Source organism: Micropterus dolomieu, linkage group LG05 (assembly GCF_021292245.1).
Source record: "Micropterus dolomieu isolate WLL.071019.BEF.003 ecotype Adirondacks linkage group LG05, ASM2129224v1, whole genome shotgun sequence".
Classification (NCBI taxonomy): Eukaryota; Metazoa; Chordata; class Actinopteri; order Centrarchiformes; family Centrarchidae; genus Micropterus; species Micropterus dolomieu.
Genome location: NC_060154.1, coordinates 14,113,103 through 14,132,352, shown reverse-complemented (window position 1 = coordinate 14,132,352; position 19,250 = coordinate 14,113,103). Strand labels below are relative to the sequence as shown.

The 19,250-nt window shown below is 38.8% G+C and overlaps 1 long non-coding RNA gene across 1 annotated transcript; it reads left to right on the top strand.

Moving 5' to 3' along the window:
- The first annotated feature begins 18,275 nt into the window (after positions 1-18,275).
- Positions 18,276-18,973, top strand: LOC123970557. The gene is made up of 3 exons (XR_006825006.1): positions 18,276-18,378; positions 18,521-18,600; positions 18,692-18,973. It is a non-coding gene; the product is annotated as an uncharacterized LOC123970557 (long non-coding RNA).
- The last annotated feature ends 277 nt before the right edge of the window (positions 18,974-19,250 follow it).

Here is a 19,250-nt window from a genome sequence, read left to right as displayed (position 1 = left end):
TCCAATACTGCACACAAGGCTAACTAGTTCTGGTCCACTGATGTTCATGATGTTCATAGAAAATCCTTTGCAAAAGTCTTTTCAATCAAATTGTAAAAGCATTTGTTTAAGTCTATTTATAGTTCATAAGTTATGGACATATTGATTTAATAAGTTCAGTTAAGAATAAAGTTCACAGTTCACATGCTATTTTTTTGTGTTCTCACTGTCACACATTGTTGGCCTATGTTTATTATTGTAGCTGTGTGTTCAGATATGACAATATGACCACTAGTCTGCTGAGTTGTGACAGAGAGAGACTGAGTGCATCTGTTCACACTGATTTCAATAGCAGATAGCTTATTATATTGTCCATTGGTATAAATCTTTAGCTTTCATGAAAACATGTTTTAAGTTATGATATACCACCACTGGCACACCATTGGGCCTGTCGTTGAGTAATCTAATTACTGTGTTTCCTACAGTTAAACCTGACAACAAGAGAGTAAACTGATTAATGGTTTCATACAGTTAAACCTGATAACTAGAGAGTAATCTGATTTCTGTGTTTAACACAGTTACACCTGATAACTAGAGAGTAATCTGATTACTGCGTTTCACAGTTAAACCTGATAACTAGAGAGTAATCTGATTACTGTGTTTCACAGTTAAACCTGATAACTAGATAGTAATCTGATTTCTGTGTTTAACACAGTTACACCTGATAACTAGAGAGTAATCTGATTACTGCGTTTCACAGTTAAACCTGATAACTAGAGAGTAATCTGATTTCTGTGTTTAACAGTTAAACCTGATAACTAGATAGTAATCTGATTTCTGTGTTTAACACAGTTACACCTGATAACTAGAGTAATCCGTCTCTCTCAACAACATGGAGGGAGACACAGTGCTGGTCAACACTGTTAAAGACCTGGCTTGTAAAAAGAAAAGCACGGTTCATTCAGTGTTTCCCACACATACACTTTACTTCAGCCCAGCTTAGGCATTTATCAGAGAAACACAGTGATTACGTTACAAGTTGCAACACTGTGGATATTTTACAAGAGCGGACCAGGTAAAGCGACAGCGAACACACCAGTCAGATGTTTTTCGTTAGCTACCACGTTGGTTTTGTTTTGATAGGCTACGTCGTCAACACGCCTCCTCAACATGCAGTTCAGCTGCTGCTGTGAAGGGAATCACCGGAGGAAACGTCCAGAAGACAAGTTTTTCTTCAGTGACTTTATACAGCCTAGCCTACAACTGATGGAGAACGTCACCGAAGCGGACATACAGGGAGAGAGAGACGGTAAAGCCCCTTTTCCACTGCATGGTACTAGCTCGACTTGCCTCGACTCTACTCGCCTTCTGATGTGTTTGCAGCAGAGGTACGTTAGGTCTGTGAATGTGAAGAGAACTGAAGGAGGCGATTCAATAAGTGAGTGATACTTAAGATGGAGAATGAAGTATAATTAAAACGGTGAAATAAAAAACAAGCTAAGTTACTAAAAATATTAAAAACATGCCCGATAAAACCGCTCCCAATCCCCTCCCCCGCCCGCTTAGCAGAAAATACCGATATATATATTATACCGGAATTCTGCCTAACAGTACCGGGATATGACTTTTTGGCCATATGGCCCAGCCCTGGTGTGTAACAGGTGAGGTATGGTCATATACATATCACACTCGGGGTCACTTGAAAATAGAAGTAGAATGACACAACAGCAGCTGTTCAGAGAGGGATGCTTTATTACCTTGGAGACCAAGGACTAGAGAAATAGGGGGCTTGGTGTACTTCTTCAGTCTTAGATGTTTACAGACTGTTTGTCTCCATGTGTGGCTACACATAATTTATGCTACTTAAGACAGAAAAGGGATTAATACTGTGGACCAAGAAGGAATCTTGAGATATGGTTTTGCACTACTCTGTGTTCACACTCGATATTGCAGATGCCATTGTCCCTTGGCCGTGCTTCACTGATTTCCTTTCTTCTTCAAGAGTTGACTCACTGACGACATTTCCATCACATTATTAAGATTAATAGGCAGGCGGATTTGTAATTCATCAACGTGGATCTTTGGGTCGGCTACACAGTTTTCATTTCATGGGGCTTTTTTTTCATAGCTGCCAAGCCTTTGAGGACTACAAAGGTGCTTCAGTGGAAGAGAACTGTCATTTGCTTTGTTTGCCTGCTTTGGTCTTATTTAGAGTATTAAAAATGTTGAAGCTTTTATTCAGTCTGAAACCTTCACCTTTTAAATGTTGATTCAGGTTTTAAACTAAATGAAGTGCAACAGCTGGTTTTGCCATGCCTTGATCTATTAATATACTGGCATGAATCAGTAGCACTTGAATATGTGAATGTTATTTCCACAGTCACATTTATTTCATCCCAGCAAACACTTTATGATGAAATAAGTTATTGTGCTTTCCATAATAATGGAAGTCTAACAAAAGAATTAGAATTGCTAGGCAAGTCTTATTAATCCAAACCTACAGCACAGTCTTATTTTGATCTTTTACCTGATCTGAATCTTATGCTGGTTTTGATCATATTTGAAATTTAGTGTTTACATGGAACAACATAAAGGCTTTTTAAACTAGGATCCTTGTACACATCAAAATGCACTTAATGATAAATATTGTCATATTTGAACCTTTACTAAAAAGAGCACTGTCCTGTACTGCCTTGTCTTTGATGTTCTTTGGTAGAGTAATTTTTAAATATTACACAACCGTTCATCAAAATGTCCATCCATCCATCCATCGTCAACCGCTTATCCTGCGTACAGGGTTGCGGGGGGGCCGGTGCCAATCCCAGCTGACATCGGGCGAAAGGCGGGGTACACCCTGGACACATCGCCAGTCCATCGCAGGGCTCATGAGAATGTAAATGACAGAATTTTTTCCCTTTCCTCAAAGTTGCAGGTGTCCTCTTAGGCTGTGTACAATCTTAAGCGCCATGGCTGCAATCTGCATGGATTTTTTGCTGAGGAAAATTCCTAACTGAGGCAGCCATGATCAAAGCTGCTAGAATTCTCTAAATGCTATGGGAAGGTGTTTCAGTGCTTCATTTCTTATCTGCTTTAGCTTAGAGTACACTGGACCATCATTTACGGCTGCAACATTTAAAGTGATGAGCCATTGTAGTTCACCACGACAGACATAGAGAAAAACAGAGCACCTATTTTATTTATGTTTGGGGGCGGAGCTAGACTGTCAGCACAGTGGGGGCGAAGCTTCATCGTGGGCCCAACTGCTACAAAGACATATTAACCAAGTTTACATGACCCCAGACTCACTCCGAAAGTCCACAGAGTCTGTCTGCTTCGCTGCTGCCGGAGCAGCCTTTCTACTAAATGTTTTTGCTTACACCAGAAGCACTGCAGTGCGTCCATAGACTGAGTGCGTCCAGGAAGCGTCCCAGTGTCAGGCAGCACAGCGCAGATGAACCGGGCAGGAAGTCAGACACAGAAACGGCAGAGAAATGGTCAATTTTCAAAATAATATACCGTTACAGACTTCCGATCGTACATCAACAAAGCATTTTTAACTACCTTACTATGTAGCCTACTTAATCATAGTAGAAGCACAAAAAGCAAGCACTAATCACCAAATCAACAAAATCTAAACATGTTGGCAAAGTCCGGAAGGTAAAACGCTCTTATTCTGAAATGCTCCCTGTGGTAGTTGCTAGATGCACCCGTCAAGACGAAAGCGAGCCACAGAGAGCTTTGAAGAATGTAGTAGAAGCACAAAAAGGACAATTAAAACAAGTCATTAATGTGGGGCAGGCTACACGCTTTGCTGCTGAAATGCTTCTGAGAGGCTTCCAGTGGAAGTTGATGCCCGTGAACCGCTGCGCGCACTCAGCCTACGCCCCTACCTCAGAATTCCCATGATGCATGAGTGTGAAGAGAGTTTTCTTAAAACGTGCTAATAAGTTTGCCATTTGTTTGAAATACAAATGTTACTTTTTAATTTCTGTTTATTAAAACGTGTCTCCGTAGAATCTAGTGTGTTTGTTGGTAATTATCATTCTTGTGGTGGTTTACCATTGAAACCATGAGTGAAGGGGCTGTTTCATTTGATAAGAGCTGCTGAATTGTCTTAGTATAGTGTGTTGTCATATACTGTTGTTGTTTGTGTCTGTCTGATATAATCAGCTGAGCTTAACTTTGTAGTGCATGTAGTGGGACCCTACCAGTGTGGAACCTAGATTGGCCGCCCCCATCTACCCACGCTACCTCCGCTTATGGACATGATTCAAAACATATGGAAGTCCTTGAATGATTGGCTGAGCTCCAATCCATAAATATGGGATTCTCTTTCAAATCAATCCAGTTTGGATAGTTTGCAGTCTTGAAGAACAAGCATACTGCATTTATAGTTAACAGTATCATCATCATAACAAAATAAAGTCATTTTGCTAAATCTCCCACATCGTGGAATTCACTAAGAAGAATAAAAAAGGTCAAAGTGCCAATGCCAGGAAAGTCTGTGTCTGAATATAACTAACTCTCGTCCCTCAATTCCTTATATTTATTGTATTATTAGTTTAATGGCTCTATCTGTATATTTCTTGTATGTTATTATATTACTTCAGCAATTGTTTTGTTTTTGTTTTTATTTTCAACAATGTCGATTTTGTTGTTTCTTCCTATAAGTGATTGATGGTTAAATGTACCCTACATATAAATTGAAAATATCCTTTAGGAGGTGTTTTTGACAGGAAATGTTACTTGAATTGTACAATATTGAGTTTGTCACTGTACTTACTGTATCTTCCATGTGTTATAAATGAAGTTGTTTTAAAAAAAAAAGCCTTGTGTAAGTGCAGTTGGATTCTCTTAACATTGCATTGTGAATTCTCCATCACATCTTTCCTGGACCTTGTGACGTTATCCATTGAGGTGTTTAGGAATAGACATAGGACTTGAAAAGTAAGGGAGACATGTACACCTTGTAGTGTACCAACAGTGTGGATTTGGGCATGTTATATCAAATAATTTGGAGACTCAAAATCAAGAAAAGGAGGGGTAGGAAAGTTTTCCTCCCCTGGAGTAGGCCTTTTGACATGCAAAAAGTAGAGACATTGCCTGGGGTTTGGTAAGGGTCTGCAGAGACTCAATCAGACATGCATCGCTTAAGGACCGTGTATTCAAAGAGCCCTAGTGAACCCCTCTCGTTTATAAAGACACTTAGCAGGACAGCAAAGGAATTGTCCAATCCCTCTCCCTCCATAGGGTGCCTCAGGACATCAAAGTACCGCCTGTTCTGATCCCTTTTCCCATAGAATGGCTGAGCCATAAAACACCACTCCCTTCTCTTCTTTTAGCTGATGTGCAAATGTGATAAGCCATCGTCTGAAATGCCGTTTAATGTATAAATATCACTCTGTATTTACCTGTCCAATAATCTGATGCCATTCGTGTAGCTTGCTTATATTCTCTAAGAACGTGTAACAGCCAATATATCCAGAAAGCTAGTTAAGTTCCTCTCATCTGTGAGTCCTATGAAATGCTAACCTTTTAAGGTCTAACTACTGACAATTGTTTTCCTTTTTATCAAGTGCTTAAAACTAAGAATGGTACAACCGTTTGACAATTAAGGTTTGATTGTGGGAAGATATTTGATTACAATACGCGCAAATAGATTTTTGATTAACTTCTAATATGTCTAATGACAGACGGTCTCTCGGAAACTGGAAAAAAGCCCTCCCTCAGGGGAGCAAAGGACTGCCCTCTGGGAACCACGCCCCAACAGACAAAAGCAGCGACCCACGTTGTCTTGCTCTCTCTTGTCCTCTGCTTGTTCCTGGCTCTCCAACTGCACTTCGGCAAGCGCCCAGCCTGCCCCCTCTCCTGGCAACGCCCTAAGCAGTTCGACCCGGCGCAATGAAGCCCTTTGTTCGTTTTGAAGCCACACACGCGAAGTGCCGCAACATCGATTATTCCCTCGTTTCCAGCAAATTTACTTGCGTTTTATTTGCTTTGGTTTTGTTAAAAGTTATCAGTCTGTTAAGTTACACTAGTTTAATTCAAGAACGACCAAGTTCTTTTTAAGCTTTATCTGTCAAGCTAATCCCACTGAGGTCGGACCCCGACACGTGGTCCCGCCAGCAGTAACAAAGAACGACCAAACCTCTGACCCGTGCCAGGGGTGGAAAGGACCCCACTGCGAGTTTCTTCAGTAAGCCGACAAAAGACGGACCTCCGGAGCAATTCCCTGGCAGAGAAAGCGACGGCTTTGAGCTGTCCTAACCGAGAACACATGGAACTCAGCTATTGTGTAAGTAAGGCCAAAACCCTGCATTCTGTGGTCAGTGATGTCCAATAGTTTGTTAATCCATTATCTTTTGTCCTTAAACTCCTAGACAAATTTAATCGAGTTAGTATCATCTAACTACTTTCATTAGTTCTCTTCCGCCGTATGAGTCAAATCCTCTCCACAATAGAAACCCACATTCTCATTGTTAGCCATTGTTTATGTCTTGGATGTATATTTTAACCGCATTTTTATATTCACCTTAATTAGTTAATAAAATCACTGTAATCAAAGGAACTGTGTGTGTATTCCCTGCCACGAGAATTTACCCCTTCGATATGAGATTGACTGACTGTTTTAAGATAATTGAGCGATTGTTAACTGATCATATAATTCAATTATTAACCATACTCAGGGAATCCCAAGACCCTGGGCGAACGGAATATCGGGTGGTGCCCCGCGAGAGATTTATGAATTAATATTTTCTGAATATTAAAATTCATAATTGCTGCTCTGGGGCCCGTGACGGTAGTGGCTCACTGAGTTACAAGCTGGACTTTGTCAGTTGAGACGTATGCAATACCAGAGGCTGCACTTCCAGGACTGCAATCCTAGGACCGCAATCCTAGGACCGCACATCGCAGATAAGGTTAACCTCCTTTGTGTTGCTGTGCATTACCACCACCGCTCCACCAGATGGCACTGTCGCAAAAGAACTACAGTCCTAGGACTGCGGCCCCAGGATTGTGGGGGTTCCTATACTGCAGCCTCCGGTACTGCAGCAGTTGCATGTATCAAGTCTCATCAATCAACTGTATCAAGTAGTATATATACAGTATATATACACTCAGATGTGCATTACTACACTACAGATTTTTGTGGCAAGCAGTACGCTATAAGGTATACAGTGAAATATGAAAAAATGATTCTACAGATTCTATAGTACGGAAGCCCTAAGCAGCCATTGATTCATATTTTTATTTTACTCTGTTTTCCTGTGATAACGAGATAAATATCTCATGATCTCGAGATAACGACTGTTGTTTTCTCATGATAATGGGATAAGTTTCTCGTGATCTCGAAATAACATCCCATAGCTAAATACAGGGGTCGGCAGGTGTGTTTCTTTATGATAATTTTCACATGAATTTGCTCAGTTAGCACTTAGCTCAGATGGAAGACTGCAGGACTTAATATTCCAAGGACTGCAGATTTGACCCCTGCTCTCTGCAAAGTTTTTTTATTCTTCTTTTGTGTTTCTTTTTATCATTCTCTTCAACAAAGTTGTTATGAAGAGATTCAGGGAAATCCTCATTTCCCGACGGCTATTTCAAAGGTTCAGAAATAGATTAATTGTGAGCATGTGAGTCAGTCATCTTCATAACAACTTTGTTGAAGAGGAATATGAAAAAGATTTTTTTTCAAAGTTAGTCCATGAGGATCAAACTCACAATCTTACAAGTTACATACCTTACTCACTGAGCTAATTAGTGACACTAAAACCACCTTGAAATTACCATTAAGAAACGTTCTTGATAACCCCTGCGTTAAACTGCTGTTTTGTTATCCCGAGATCACGAGAAAATTATCCTGTTATCACGAGAAAACAACAGTCGTTATGTCGAGATCACAAGAAAATTATCTCGTTATCATGAGAAAACGGAGTAAAATAAAGATATGAATCGATGGCTGCTTAGGGCTTCCGTACCACAGAAGAAGTGTTATTTTCTTTGCTATTTGTGTCACATAGCCATCATATGCAGTGATGATTGCTGGGTAATATGTATATGGCTGCCCAATCTTAAGTTTCTATTTGATCATGTGACAAGAGTCCAGAAACTGGGTGAAACTCAAAATCTGCCAAGTAGACTAGCAGAGCACATGTGCAATCAGTCATGCTATTCAAACATAAAAGTTGTTTAAAGAATAGACAGAAAAGAACAGGAGGAGAGGGCCGCAAAGCTCCCAAATAAGATTGTTTTGGATTACGGAGGACATTATCAAAGATTTTGCTCAATGCAAGGCTCGTCAGATGCCTTTCAAATAGGTGAGTAACTTTTCAAGTGCTTTTCAATGGATTTGGTGTGGCTGCTGTACCGCTGTTTTAAAGGCTAATATCATTTTGTGGACAGGTCACTGCTGAGTAGGCCTACCTGTTTAATTGTATGGATGTGTATGTGGGTATTAAACTGTGTGTGCGCCGTAGCTGGTCTGTTTTCAGGACATGGTATTGTGTTATGAGAAGGCCACTTTCTTTCTTATTCACCATAATGTCTGCCTCTCTGTCGAAGAGGAATGTGGTTGCCATGATTTGGGAGGTTAGTGTACTAAAATTGCCCGAAAAAATGGGCACCATTTCAGCATTGTGGACACCTCCTGCACTCAGCTGTTTGTAGTGACGTTTCAGGATTTTGACAATGACAGCACTGGCCATGCTCCTTATAACTTTATCTTTGACATCTGTACTTTGCAAATATAATAGTCTAGGTGACACAGTCTGACTCTAAAATCCATCACATGACGGTACTTTGCTTTGGACTGCTGCGTCCAGGTGCACGCAACACAGTGGCAGCAACAGCATGTGTGCAAAACAAGGATACAAGGCACACAAATTTGCCAATATAGGGTTCCCTTCTAGACACAAACGCAGTGTGTGTGCATGTGCTTCCTAACTGTGTGTAGCCTGTGTAGTGTGAACTAGGGCCCATCATAACAGCCTGCACTGGGGCACGTTGTTGGTACCTTACGCTTCAACCTAGTGAAAATCTTAAAATACTGATCAGAAAAACTGAGACTTCTGGCTTCTTTTCATACTCTGTCACTCTGTCAGCTATTTAAAATAGATAAAACAGTGATACCAACACTGTTAAAAACCTCTTCAAATATGAAATTAAAATATTTGCTTTTAAATGTAGTGTGGTCTGTAACAGAAGTCAAGAACAGCCATAATGACTCATATATATATTTCTTACCTCCAGACTTCCTTATTTTATTAGCTAGGAACTATTTCTTTCTTCTGCATCAGAGGACATCCCAACATCTTATTATCTAGTGGTGTTCTGTGTTTTTAGGCTTAAGACTGATCCAGATATAAAGACATAATTTTGGTAAATCAAGACATCAAACATTTTTTGTTATGTTAATGACTTAAATATTGATTATTAATATTATTATTAATAACTAAATTATGTAAGGCTAGCTTCAAAATAATATACCAGTCAGCATGAGCACAAAGTACTGCAACTACAGTAAAGGGATAACGTGAAATGACGTCTGTTTCAGGCTTATTCTGTATCTTGATATGCTGTTAATGCTGGCAGAAATCTGGCAGGCAAAAATGTATGACAGCTTTTTTGTATCCTTTAAAGTGCACAGTGAATAGGCCTGAAAGTCATTGAGCAAGGCAGATATTTGTGGTGTGGAGAAGAAGGGTCACTTGTGGCGAATCATAAAAAAAATGCTTACAGATCATAGGGGTGGCTTCATTTTGTTGGCTGTCTCCTTTTCATGGCTCAGAACAGTCAAGTGATAATCAGACTCCCCCTCAGTAGATTTATTTTTAGATCAGCTCTAATTACTGGAATTCAGGATTTGCAGTGGTTTGCATCATTTCCAGTCTGGCTAACTAGTGGTTAGTATAAATAGGAATGCTTAATACATGAAAAATGATAATTGGTTGCGGTTTGGGAGACCTATTTTTAGTCTTTTCCATTTCCAGCAATGACAAAAAGACTATTTTATTAGCATTTTCAGGAATGTTGTAGTTTTTTTTAGATGGAGATAAATGACTGAATGAATGTGATCTTATGCACCACTGTAAAAGGCAGTCTCCTTGTAGGTGCCTCCTGTGTAGGAATGAATTTTGAATCACCAATGGAACACCATACTCTGCTTTAATTACATACCACAAATTAATCGTGTTTACATCTTGTTCTTCTCTTTGTTATATAGAGTGGTGGTGAGGTCTGTCTTGTTGCTGAAAAGGAGAATATTATTGTGTAGTCATTCATAGTAAACGTGTTTACATTAATTAATTTTGTTGAACATAATGCAGTGGAAATGGCTTTGTTACGTGTCTGTTATTGAAGTGAACAATTACTGAGTATTGTTTTTTACGTTGCCTTCACTCTCAGCAGTCTCCATCAGTTTTGGAAATTTATTGTGCAAACACAAGCAGTCCAAGATGACCAAATCATAGCTCTTGCTGTCTTCACACGGTATCACTGTGGCAACTAGCACCAACTTGTAGTTACTAAAGCACAGGTACCGTATACATGGGGCTTAAGTGTGAAAGGAACTAATTCCTGATCTGTCCTGTTTGCATCTCTAAACATGTTTTTCTCCTCTTACTCTTAACAGCTGCAGCATGTGTTAGTTTTCTCAGAAAGTTGGTGAATCCAATTAGTGAGTGCCAATTAGTTTTACTTTTGCCATGCTTCTGTTTGTCGCTTCTCCTTGGGTTCTTGTTTACAGTCATATTTAGCTTTACAAACTAACAGTTTCCCTTAAGAAACAGCCAGTTCCACGTTATCATCCAGGTCATCCTTCAAGTCAATATACACTGTAGCTGCTTATGTTTCTCTGTGCTATTAGACTGTCAAAATAGATGAACACATGCAAACACGGTCAATGGTTGAATGAATTGAATTTCGGGCAGCATCACTGGTGGCACCATCTAAGTCAATTCAGTAGAATGAACACATTTTCATTGGAAAAATTAAAGAAACATGTATATATAATTTAATGATGCACAACATTTACATACATTTGCACTTGTCATGTTTTACGACACCAGAACCATTAGAGCAAATTATCCGGACAGGAACTCTATTTTTCATTACTGCATGAAATTAAAATATTTGCTTTTAAATGTAGTGTGGTCTGTAACAGAAGTCAAGAACAGCCATAATGGCTCATATATATATTTCTTACCTCCAGACTTCCTTATTTTATTAGCTAGGAACTATTTCTTTCTTCTGCATCAGAGGACATCCCAACATCTTATTATCTAGTGGTGTTCTGTGTTTTTAGACTTAAGACTGATCCAGATATAAAGACATAATTTTGGTAAATCAAGACATCAAACATTTTTTGTTATGTTAATGACTTAAATATTGATTATTAATATTATTATTAATAACTAAATTATGTAAGGCTAGCTTCAAAATAATATACCAGTTAGCATGAGCACAAAGTACTGCAACTACAGTAAAGGGATAACGTGAAATGACGTCTGTTTCAGGCTTATTCTGTATCTTGATATGCGTATGCTATATAAGAGTTACTCAGAGGTGTTGTCATCTGAAGCGCACCTTGCATGTAATAAGTGAAGATCAGACATTTTTATGCAAGTGCATTTAAGAGAGAATTTTGCAAATAATGGCATCTGTCATTGATTGTGCTGTCTGTTAGATTTACTTATTTTTCATGCAACTTAACTTAGGATAAGCTTTCTATGGAAAATCTTATCTCTAAACCAGGAAAAATTTAGCTCAGTAGGAGGGGACTGTGTCGATGCAGCAGACGAAAGTGAGCACATCACAAGAGTAAGGATTTTTTTCTGCATCTTTATACCAGATGGCTAAATAATTTTCTCAGGTGGAGTTCTCAGCAGGCCTCAGTAAATGCTTGTTACATAATGAATGACTCACCATATGATGAATCACTGCAATTTGATTGGTAATTCATGCTTACTGAAAACCCAACCTTTGAACTGTGTCATTGGTTGGCAGTCCCAGTTGAAGAAGAAGATACTTTTGTCACATACCCATACATGTTGCGAAATTCATTCTCTGCATTTAACCATTTCCACAAGGGAGCAGTGGGCAGCTGGGACCAACTCCAGATGGAGAACCTAACCTGTTTTGATGGTGGGGCGAAACCGAAGCACCTGGAGGAAACCCACACAGACACGGGGAGAACATGCAAACTCCAATACACAGAAAGGCCAGGGTTTGAACCTGCAACCTTCTTGCTGTGAGGCCACAGTGCTATCCACAGCCTAAAGGGAGGGGGAAGGGGACTTTTGTTCTCTGCATTTAACCAATCCTAAGTAGGAGCAGTAGGCTGCCATCGTATGGTGCCCGGGGAACAATTGGGGGTTCAGAGCCTTGCTCAGGAGCACCTTCGACAATGGTTCATGCTGTACGAGATGACCCACTGGTGACCCACTGGTTCCCAAGATAAGTCCTAACAGACAGCTAATGCCAGATTGGTGACTCCATAATTAACCAATATACATAATATACATACAGTATAATAATATAATAAAACATTAAGTTTGTGCCAGTGTAAGTGCAAGGTGAATGAACCTAAATGTGCTTTTGTCTAAATGTGTGTCCCAAAGGACATTAGTAATTGTTATGTAAACAATTCTCCCAACTAAAGGCAACTCTTGCATTGGTTCCATCAGGCTATGATAAAGTCCAGAAAAGTCATTTAAAAAATTGCCACTCAACCTGTCACTTGGTATTGTGAACCATCATGCATTTGTTGATCATCATTTTAGTGTGTCCAGGATGGCAGTCATGGCCTATGAATTGAAAACAGACAGACAAAGGTAGAAAGCTTTTGCAGTTTTTCTCCTTTGCTTTGTGCCATTAGATGCAAATCCTCTCAACATTTTCTCAGAGCACAATGTAAGAGGAGGCATAATCTCAGAGAACAGTTTGACTCTTTGTTGTCATAAATGGACCTGTGGCGTACACAGGGGATAGCGCATTTGACTTCACTTTCAAGTTAATTGAGACATTATCCAGTTTCTATAGCAACATTATCTGATGACTGTAAGTACCCAGAGACAAAAGCCACATGGTGTAAAATGGTGAGCTCTCTAGTGTTTGAAAGAGTGTTTTTGGGTTGCAAAGTTGTTCATAATGTGGTGATGAAAGAACAATTTTGAACATGAAAGATGCTGGTGATCATGTAATACCTTGTGTTCTTGGGTCCATTTTGTTGTTGCTGTAGATCACTGATTAAGCTGCAATTGAGTTTGATAAAGATTTTCAGCTATAAAATAATAGAGGATAAATTACAATTGTGAAATTGTAGTGTCAGGAAACAATAATCTGTGATCCAGGGCATCTTTATAGAACTGTTCTTTGTACCAACTCTGAACAATCATAGAGAAATCCACATTGTTTGAGTTTATTTGGCATCCAAGTGGTACAGAAGAAAAATGATCACCTACCAGAGTAATTGGGTCTGTTCTCATTTTAATAATGCTATTTTATTTTGCAGTCCATTTTTATTTTGTATCTTAATTTCTCAAAAAATGTACATATATTAGCAGAAGGAGAGCTATAGCCTCCCATCTCCTGCTTCATAGACATTGTAATCAAACTAGAGGGGGACTTGGAAAGCGCACTTCTGTCAAAGCCAATAGTTTTGTGAGTATAATCTTGATATACCACTACACAACCACTATATATGTATGGATATATTTCCAAAACTATTAGAATTACAGTATGTCAAAATATGGTTGTGCTTGGCTGAAGCCTCATCATCTCAGCTCTGCATTTTTTATGTACTTTGCAAACAAACCACATCCCTGATTACTTATTTGTGACATACCTGCTGCATTTGTTTCTATAACAATGTTTGAGGTGGCTATTATGTTAACAAAAGTGAAAAAAATAATTTGTATGTGCTCCGTGATTCAGATCCATTCCAAAATGTAATGGGTTCTTTCTTGACCCTTGCACTACACCATTTTCCAAGTTTAATGAAAACACAACCTCCATGGTGGAGGTAACAAAAAATAGCTTTTGTCGTTTTACTGATGTCACTGAGTTACAGTGTAACTCTACATTTCCTCTATTGTAAATGCAGGGATTATGATGATGATTGCCTTTATTTTAGCTGATCAGATTTAAGATTTTGTTTGCACTCTTCCTCCTGGATCCAAGTGAAGGCTGTGCATGTGCATTCACAATCTACTGACAGAACTTGTCACTTGACACTACAATGTTGAAACTAGGACATAACAAATTGACAATTGAAAATATTTCTCTACTATTTTGTAACCGCATGCGCCAGACATTATTGTGGCACCGTAGCTTCAGTCTGCCTTCAATTGCCTATGTAATTATTTTACAATTACTCCCATCCACTGAGTGCTCTTCCTAGATTTAGTTGTCTACTTAGATGCTGTTGACAATGACATCTTACAAATAGGACAGAGTGATGACTGTGCCTAAAAATATCCAATTTGCACATTAATGGAGATACTGTCTACCTTATTTTCATTTGAGAAGATCAACAGGCATTTTCTGCAATCTGAAGTTAATGGGCTTCCTATGTGACAACATAATTTCACCGCAGAGTTAAGCTTTTGTTTGCTCTCTTCCAGATGGATCTAAGTGAAGGCTGTGTGTGTGCATTCACTATCTACTGATGGACTCAGTTCAGAGCTGTGCCTGTGCATCGATGAGGCCTTATTTTACAATCTTCACCTCCCCTTTTGGGAAAAGCAAGCTATGAGGTGATCATGGGCTGTTTACAACAGGGTTATGTCAGTCGTACCCAATTTTTCTTCAAAATTTTTAACTATGCCTAATCTATCTTGGCAACTGGTCCAAGGGGTTCAAGCACTATTTAAGTCATTTATGGCTTGGGGATTCATTTTAAACAGGTTAGAGCCATTTGAGAGAACATGTCTGATATGCTGTGTATACTGTATCTACATTATGTATTGATAATATTAAAACAAACATATTTCTTCTACCATTGAAAGGCCTTTAGTAGTTGTACAATACTGGTAATCCATTAGTTTGAGTCTCTTTCTGGCAATGATTTTGTTCAGTACAGATGTTACATGTTTGCATACAGTATCTTACCAGTTAAGTAATCGATGAACCTAACCTAACTAGGTTAAACACAATAAAAAACATTTTTAGAAAGTGGTTAATAGTCTTTTTTCCATTGTCTCATTTGGTAAGTGGCCTTGGTATATTTGTGATAATGCACTCTGTTCTGACATACTTCTTTACATTGTGGTGTTCTTCATCTCCACTTCATCCTTTATTTTCTCATATTGGAACATCTCATCATAAATTATTGCTTAGAAGGTGTAGGCTATTAAAGCTAACGTTCAAAATTTTGTAGTTTTTACCTAGGGTTATTTGCCAGACTATTTCTTGGCTCTAAGCAGTTGCCAGGCAACCAGCTGAGACTCCAGGTAGTGACTGTACCTAACCATGTAATAGTCCAGCACATAAGCAAATTGACATTTTTACATTTTGGTTTTTGTATGGATTAGAAAAAGAATATACAGTGTGTTATTTAGTGAGCTTTAGAGATGCTGGTAGGCTTGAGCCACACAAATGTTTCCCTGTTTCCAGCCGTCGTTCTAAGCTAATCTAACTGGCTGCTGGCTGTAGCATTATATTTAACTTACGCAAATAAGAGTGGTATTAATCTTGCTGTCTAACTCTCTGCCAGAAAGCAAATATGTGTTTTTGCCAAACTGTTTGTGCCAAATTTATAGTTTAATTTTAAGTAATTCTGCAATATGCAAATTAGAGATCAGACATTTAGAGGAGAGCCCCTAATGTTTTTTTGTTCCATTTCCATGCTAAGCATTAATTTTCTTCACTAGTAAGTGCTATTTCAATAAGGATAGATCAACTGAAAGTGTAAACAGTCAGGTCAATATTTATTTGGACACTGACACAAGTTTTGTTATTTTAGCTGTTTACCAAAACATATTAAAGTTACAGTTAAATAATGAATATGGGCTTAAAGTGCAGTGAGATCAGCAACACCAAAAGTCCTGGACGTCCACGGAAGAAAACAGTGGTGGATGATCGTAGGATCCTTTCAATGGTAAAGAAAAACCCCTTCACAACATCCAGCCATGTGAAGAACACTCTCCAAGTGGTAGGCATATCAATATCTAAGTCTACCATAAAGAGAAGATTCCACGAGAGCATATACAGAGGCTTCACAACAAGGTGCCAACCATTCAAAAGCCTCAGGTATAGAAAGGCCACATTAGACTTTGCCAAAAAACATCTTAAAAAGTCAGCTCAGTTCTGGAAAAGCTTTCTTTGGTCAGATGAAACTAAGATCTGCCTGTAACAGAATGATGGGAAGAAAAAAGTATGGAGAAGGTTCCAAACAGCTCATGATCCAAAGCATACCACATCTGTAAAATATGGTGGAGGCAGTGTGATGGCATGATGTGCATGGCTTCCAATGGCACTGGGTCACTAGTGTTTATTGATGATGTGACAGAAGACAGAAGCAGTCGGATGAATTCTGAAGTGTATAGCAATATATTATTTGCTCAGATTCAGACAAATTCAGTGAAGTTGATTGGACAACGCTTAACATTACAGATGGGCAATGACCCAAAACATACTGCAAAAGCAAACCAGGAGGCAAAAAGTGGAATATTCTGTAATGGGTGAGTCAGTCACCTGATCTTAACCTGATTGCATGCATTTCAATTGCTGAATACAAAACTTAAGGCAGAAAGACCCCTCGAACATCCAACAACTAAAGATGGCTGCAGTAAAGGCCAGGCAAAGCATCACAAAGGAAGAAACCCAGTGTTTGGTAATTTCCTTGGGTTTCAGTTATTGCAGTTATTGCCTGCAAAATATTCTCAACAAAGTATTAAAAATGAACATTTTATTCATGATTATGTTAATTTGTCCAATTACATTTGAGCCCCTAAAATAAGGGAACTGTGTATGAAAATGGTTGCAATTCCTGAACGTTTCAGATTATATTTTTGTTCAACCCCACAAATTAAAGCTGAAAGTCTGCACTTCAATTGCATCTCTGGTGTTTAATTTCAAATCCATTATGGCGGCGTACAGAGCCAAAATGATGAGAACTGAGTGACTGTCCAAATCTTTCCGGACTGAACTGTAACTAATTGAAAGGGATGCAACTCATTAAGCATAGGCCCATGAAGATGAGAAGAGACAGGTGGAATCTCCTGGAGTCCAGACACTGATGGTGGTGGACTAAGCAGCAGATAAACCTTTCAGTGGAATGACCTGGATCATCATGAGGGACAAGGTGGTGATTGAGAGGTGGTGGGTTGCTAAATCGCAGGTCTGAATGATGCAGCGTCTGAGGACTGATTGGCTCAAGGAAACCGGGCAGAAATTGTCATCTCACTACTCTCACGTTGTCTCCTTGTCAATCATTGTCAAGATATGGCTATAAGTCAGAAGTGAATGGCAGAGATTCTGACAAAGTGGAAAGCAGAAGTGACAGAGTATATTGGAGAAGAAAAGGCAGGAAAATAGCAAGAATTCCCAACAGAAAGAAAAGCAAGAGGGAAAAGATTTTCTTTATTGACGTTTTGGCATTAAATAAAATCGATAAATTGTTCAAGGTCATAAAACACTTTGAAAACAGTGATGACTGGTCTGTGAATATTTAGAATAGCATTTGTTATTTGAAAAGAAATACTACTTATTTACTCACAAAAAAGTTGTTTTTAGTCCAAAGTATACAGCTGTTAGGATTTGGTTTTGTGCTGTTGTTTTTCCTGTGGTTATTTGATATTGTTTTTGTAGTCTAGTTTATTATTTTGGTTCATTTGATTTAAGTTTTATTAGTATCTCTCTTGTCTCATATTCTAGTTATGTCCTGCATTCTCATCCGTGTCTTAGCTTATACTCCTGCTCCTGTGTTTTAGTTCTTTGTCTTTGTTCCCAGTCCTGTGCCTTGGTTCATGTTTTAGTATTTACTTCAGGTTCCTTGTCTACATTATTTTGGTTTAGTCTCCTTTGTACTCTGTGTTCTAGCTCTGTGTTCTCCTTTAGGTTCTGGTACTTTGTAACATGTGTGTTTCTGTCTTTGTTGGTTATTCATTTGCCCCATGTCTGCCTGTCAAGTGTTCTCTCTGTTCCCCCCCCCCTCTCTCTCTGCCTGCCTGTGTCTGTCTGTAATCCCATTAGTATCACCTGTGTGCTCCCGCCCTGCTCGTTAGTCCCTGTATATATACCTGCTGTTTCTGTCTTGTCTTTGTCAGGTCATTATCTCCAGTTATGTTGTGGTATTGTCTGCTCTGTCTTGTTGTGTTTGGATTTTGGACTTTTGCCTGTTTTCTGGATTGCATTTTGGATACCTTGTTTGTGGACTTTGTTTTATCAGCCACTCCACCAGTAAGTGTGCTCGCTTTTTGTTGTTTTATAAATAAATCTTTGAACTATACCTGCCAGCCGTGTGTCCTGCATTTGGGTCCTCCAACCTGCCTTACCGTAACAACAGCTCCCTTAACCATGTATAGCATAACATTAATTTCAGAGTTCCATCTGAACATTTAAAGAAAGAAATGCATGTCGGTGAAGCGAAGACCTCAAGATGCATCAAGTGCGTTGTGCAAGGTGAAATGCAACAATAGAGAAGATTAAATGTTTCCTTTGATGTGTACAGTAAGTGTTGACCTCACAATAGCTCTGCGATTTTATATTGCAGGTACAGAATTTTGACTGAGAGGAAGCTCAGCCTCCTTCCTTAGCTGGAATGGGTAATTTAAAGCCTTGACAAGCTTTAAAGGCAGTCAAACCAAGCTACAGCCTCCACTGAAGTACCCTTATTATTCATTTGACCTGTGACAAGAAGAAAATGGAAAAATGCCTCTAAAATTGAGATTTGTCGCATACAACTGTCATAAGACATGTGCAGTAGTACCCTGAATTAAATATTTATGAGAAGACATGCACCATAGTGTGTTTGTGTGTGTGTATCTATCTTCAAGATTTGTTGTCTCAGATGAACCATGGTTTTATTTGTTAGTATAAGTTTAATAGCATCATTGATAATTCTGTAATTACTTTGTACTGAAATGTGTAATGCCCTCTTACATTTCCTTGGTAAAACATGATGGCTAAAACAATTTACTTAAAATTCATTGACTTTTAGGTAATTGCCTATTGGTAATAAGATAAGCGATAAGGTAGACTTTATTGATCCTACACTTACATACACACAACCGATAAGAAAATGCACATAAAATAAAAGCAGAAGGAAAATA